Consider the following 6,003-nt stretch of genomic DNA (forward strand, 5'->3'; position numbering starts at 1 on the left):
CTAAACTTCGGATTATACCAACTCTGTCTGAAAAGTCTGATCATTGAGTCCCTGCTAATATGTGTTTTCCCATGTTATACTCTTGCCATTTGAGCGAGTAAGCAATCTGGCATGACTGGTCTGCCTGCGAAGTATACCCACACATCATCTTCTGTCCTTTTTGTACAACCTAACTTTATCCAGGATTCCTTTTCCTTTTCTTCAACTTCTTCCTGCAACTGTCTGACCTTATCCCATTTTTCTGGAACTGAGAAAAACATAAGTTGTCAACTGGTTTCACCTGTTTCCACTTTTCTGTTTTTGCCATTGTATTTTTCGCACAGTATTGAGCAATTTGGTCGGCATATATATATTGGCCGCCGTCACATAGTCATTTCCTGACTGTTGTGCAGCACATTTGACCACTGCTATTTCCTTTGGCAATTGTAATGCTTCCAACAAATCCTTTACATTTGTACTATTTCTGATAGGAGATCCTGAAGAAGTCAGAAATCCCCTCTGCATCCAGAGCTGGCCAAAGTCGTGCACAACCCCGAAACCATATTAACTATCCATAAATATGGTTATTCTAAAAAATTTCCCAATTTTGCATGCCTTTGTTAAGGCCACCAAACAGGATGTCCCATCACAATTGACTCACTTTACTCCAGGCTCATACAAGTAGCAGCTACTGCTTTTAAGCAGCCAGGTAAGGCTGAAGCAACTGGATCCAAGGTGGCAGAGAAATACGCCACTGGACGTCGGCTCAATCCATGTCTCTGTGTAAAAACTGAAAGTGCACAATTTTCTCTCTCGCAACAAAACAGTGCAAATTCTTTTGAATAATCAGGCATGCCTAAGGCAGGGAGGGGCCTCATTCAGACAATTTCGCAATTTCACTAATGCTTTCAAACATTCGTCATTCCAATCAATTGGATCTTTCGCTCTTTTCCGAATCAATTCTATCAATGGTTTCGCTAGCAGGGAGAAGCTACTTATCCACTGCCTACAATACCCAACCACTCCAAGAAACATTCTCATCTCTTTCTGTGTCTGACGTGGTTGAATCTGTTTGATTATTTTTATTCTTTCCGGTGTCACTTTTCTAAATCCTCTTTCTATTTTATGCCCTAAATATCTAACTTCTTGTTGACAAAATTGCAATTTCTAGGGAGATACCTTGTGTCCTCCTTTGGCCAAATGGTTCAGTAATACAGTTGCGTCAGTGACCCAATCTTCTCGTGCCTTTGATGCCACCAATAGGTCATTAATATACTGAACCAGAGCTGATTTCCCGGGCATTACTAATGACTCTAGACACTTTTTCAGGATTTCATTGAAAATTGAGGGACTCGGCACCATGCCAAAACACGGTCTTCAATCCGCAAGGCAAAAAGATACTGACTTTCTGGGTGTAAAGGAATGGAAAAGAATGGCTGACACAAATTAATTACTGGAAACCAACCTGCATTCCAGGGTATTTGATAAAGAATCACTGCTGGATTTGGTACTACAGGACAACAAGGCACTATAATCTTATTAATCTTTTGTAAATCCTGCACTATTTTGTACTTGCCACTATGCTTTTTGAGTCCCAGGATTGCCGAATTACAAGGACTGCTCATTATTTCTTTCAAAATTCGTTGTTTAATCATTTGATCAATTACTGGAGCAACTCCTGCTTTTCCTTCTGGACTCATCTTGTACTGTCTGGTGTTTGGATAAACTGCACCTTCCTTTACCACTATTTTCACAGGGTCTACATACGCCATTAGCCCTACATCCTTTCCTGTAAAATCCCACACCTCTGGATTTAGGTTGTTTCCCAATTCTTCAGGTAGTTTGCTTTCAGTTACTAATGAAAACATTTCATCCACTTCTGTACCTTGCTTAGCTAACATTATCTTGTAAACAACATCCTCATCAGGTGTTTGGAAAGCAACGCCATCAGGCGTACAGTAAATTGTGCAGTTCATTTTGCACAGTAGGTCTCTACCTAGCAAAATCACTGGACTTGAATCATACACTAAAAACCAATGCATATCTTTAAAATTTCCAATATGCACTTCCATTGGTCTTGTAAGTGGGGTTCTAATCTGTTTATTTGATACTCCTACAACTTGGATAGTCTCTCCCAAGAGGGGTAGGTTTGGGATGATTGCTGTTCTCACAGTAGACCGAGACGCACCGGTGTCAAACAGAAAAGTGATGTCACTACCTTCAACTTTCCCATCAATTAATGGACCTGTCGGATCTACCGGTAGGGATGCGTCAAACACGCACTCCTCTTCCTCCCCCCTCAGGCACCGTCATTGCACATAGGCCGATTCATCGTCATTCTGCAAAAAATACTGTGAACCCACAGGGTTATTCTTACAAATTTCTCCTTGAAATCTGGTGTTCCCTTTCAAGAATCAATCTATATAGCCGATAAAATTATTTTATCTGCCAATTTATATTCACAGCATTACAAAACTTTATTCAATCTCTACCATACACCATTTAAAATGCTAAAATGGGGTAATGCTAATGATGGGAAATGCTACAGGTGTCAATCTGATTTGGCAGACATTGTACACATTTTTTCAGATTGCCCAATATTAAAACCTTTTTTTGTATCCATCGAATTTTTTTTAGCATAAATTACAAAGTCTGATGTGATAATCTCAAGAGAGATGATTATTTTTGGTTTATCTAATGATAGTAATCTGTTTCCAGGTTATCAAAAAAATAGATATGTTCTATTTATGGCTATGGCTGTAGCTCGCCTATGTATATCTTCAATGTGGTTGAAGCCAGAAGCACCTACATATGAAATGTGGCGAGCAAAGTTTTATAATGTTTTTTATTTAGAATTTAATCTTTATCGGATCAAATCAGTCAGGAAAATGTAAATGGGGTACAAAATTTGGCAGGTAATGAGAGACCATCTGGATCCCTAAGAATTACCTCTCTCCTGGTTAAATATGATAATCTGCTGTTTAGATAGTATTTTTTGTTTATACTAATATTGCTCCTATTGTTGGTTTCTTATTTCCCCTTATTTTTAATTATCTTTGTTAAATATCTGCACCATAATTTTCTGTGTTGGTACGATGATTTTGATATGATATAATGGTTTTATATGCTTTTTTGTCTATGTGGATTTGAACTGTACCAATAAAAAAAATTTTTTTTTAAAAATCTGGTGTTCGCACTGTATTTTTGAATGTTCACATGGTTTGGCATAGGAGGTTGTGGCACCTGATACTGTGGAGTAACTACACACTATTGGTACGCAGTTCCTAACATAAAATGCCGGGTTTTATGTGTTTTTTTATGCAGGGGGGCCATAACTGATATGGAGTCATAGAAGTGGGGAAAACAGACCTCTCCTTTCGGAAAAAGACCCTCACACACCCAGCCATCTGTTAAGTTATGTTATACACACTTGTATAGCGCACAGCTGCCCCATCGAAGGGGCGTCCCGGCGCTTTGGACAGGCAACAAGAATAACACAACAGGCAACAAAGAGACAGGTGGACAGAAAACAGAAACCTAAAATGCAGAAGGGAACAAATAGGTTGTTATGGCTCTCCTAAACTCCAGCAGATTATCCAATGCACAAGTTTGAGATGGAAGTGAGTTCCATAACTTCGCAGCTAGAACTCGAAAGGAGCGTTCCCCCGCACGGCAGAGCTTAAACCGCAGGACCACCACCAGATTTTGACCCAGAGACCTTAGTGATCGAGGTGGTACATAAGGAATGAGAAGGTTCTCCAAAATCTGGGGGGAGGACAATTTAAGGATCTTAAAAGACAGACATAGAATTTTAAAGTTGATCCGTTGTGCCATGGGCAACCAATGTAATGACCGTATAGTTTCCTTCACGGAACAAAACCTTGGTAAATCCACCAAGGCTCTAGCGGCAGCGTTTTGAACACGCTGCAGCCGAGTGATTTCTGCCTGATTGGCCCCCAGCAGGAGCGAACTGGCATAGTCAAGCCCAAGTTTTTAACCTCCGTCACCAAGGTCGGAGTAACACCTAGCTCTGAAGGCCACCATTCATCGCCCCATAGGCTGCTCAGTTTACCCACGATCAGAACCTCTGTCTTCTGAGCATTAAGCTGAAGACAGTTAACTGTCATCCAGCCCGCTATTGCCAGGAGTCCAGCCCGAAACCTAGGGGCCTCAAGGTCAGCCCTCCCACTCAATGTCACCGCCAGCTGCGTGTCGTCGGCGTACGAGACCATAGTCATGTCCCAACGCTTGGCGACCGCAGCCAGCAGTTGTACATACAGATTAAACAGAGTGGGGCTCAATGCCGACCCCTGAGGCACTCCCTGTTCAAGAGCATAGGATTTGGACTCGAAAGGCGGAATCACTACCCCAAATGACCGATCAGCTAGAAATGACTGGAACCAGTCAAATGCCGCACCAGAGATACACGCCTGCTCCAGACGTTGCAACAAAATAGAGTGTGAAACCATGTCAAAAGCGGCACTGAGGTCAAGTAACACCAGTGCCGCTGTCTGACCAGAATCAAGCACTGACCGCAGATGTTCCGTCATCGAGAGCAGAGCTGTCTCGGTGCTGTGACCGGCACGAAAACCATTTTGGGTAGGATCTAAGATTTTGGCCCTGTGAAGATGTTCCGACAGCAAGCCATTGACATGGGCCTCTGCCACCTTTGCGACCCATGGCAGCAAGGAGATAGGACGATAATTCTCCAGTTTGAGGGAGTCTGACGTAGGTTTCTTTAAGATCGGGGTAACAAAAGCCTGTTTCCATTTAATTGGCACAGTGCCCGAGGAGAGGGACAGATTGATGAGCTGGCGTAGAGGGGAGAGACAAAGGATGGAAGGTTCTCTGAACTGCGCTGGTCTAAGAGGGTCCGCAGGAGAGCCTGATTTTACTTTAGTAGCAGCCTGTTAAACACCTCCTCGGATAAGCAGGGAAGAGTCGATAGGACTGCATTCGTGGGCAAGATAGCTCTCGATACCTCGCTCAAAAGAGTAGAGCGAGGGAAGGAACGATAGATAGTCTGAACCTTTTCCAGGAAGAATGCCGCTAAATCTTCACAGTGAGATTCAGAGCAAATTTCTGCTATACGAGCTCTTTTTACAGTCAGGTCCTTCAATACTTTAAAGATCAATTTCGACGGATTAGAGCTATTTTTAAACTCCTCTGAATAGTAGGCTGCACGGGCCCTACATATGGCTCTATGATAGATTTTAAGTTTGACGAGATATATGGTCTTTCTCCCAGCTTCATAGGTTTTGCGCCAAGCCCTCTCAGCTTGTTTGCATTCTTTCTTCAACAGTGTCAAGGCACTATCATACCATGGACTTGGTTCAGAGGAACGGCATTTGCTCCAAGCGGCAGGAATCAAGATATCTAAGGTCCGGCTAATCCAGGCACAGTAGGCATCATAACCAAGTTCTACCTCATTAAAGGAACCAAGCGGATTTTCAGCAAGAAGACGATGAAAATCATCCAACTTCAGTTTTTTCCAAGGACGCTTGAAGATGACTCTATCTGAAGGTTTGAAGGAGAGATCACCGATTGTAAGATACAATTTCACTAAAAAGTGATCAGACCAGGCGACCGGATTAGGCTGCAGCACCTTGGCCCCCACCAAGTTCGGGAATATAGGGTCCAAGATGTGTCCACCGACATGTGTGGGCTGGGTGACCAGCTGGTTTAACTGTAGTGCCTCCATATCTGCAGTGAAGCTGTTGATCGATGAGGTGAGGAGACAATCCAAATGGAGATTGAGATCTCCAATGATGCTAAAATTAGCAGAGCCCATAGCAAGAGGACTAACCATCTCAGGGAAAGCTTTCCTGAAAGCCGTATCATTGCTAGGCGGACGGTAGACTAAGAGTCCGGAGAACGAGAAGTGATGGCTGATCGTGACCTTAAAATGTGCACTCTCACAGCCAACCAAATTCAACGCCTTCCAGACACAGGGATAACAAGACTTGACTACCATAGCGATGCCCCCTCCCCTCGAAATACGATTATGGGTATAGATGGAATACC

This window comes from Lissotriton helveticus, chromosome 4_1 (genome assembly GCF_964261635.1).
Source record: "Lissotriton helveticus chromosome 4_1, aLisHel1.1, whole genome shotgun sequence".
NCBI classification, from domain to species: domain Eukaryota; kingdom Metazoa; phylum Chordata; class Amphibia; order Caudata; family Salamandridae; genus Lissotriton; species Lissotriton helveticus.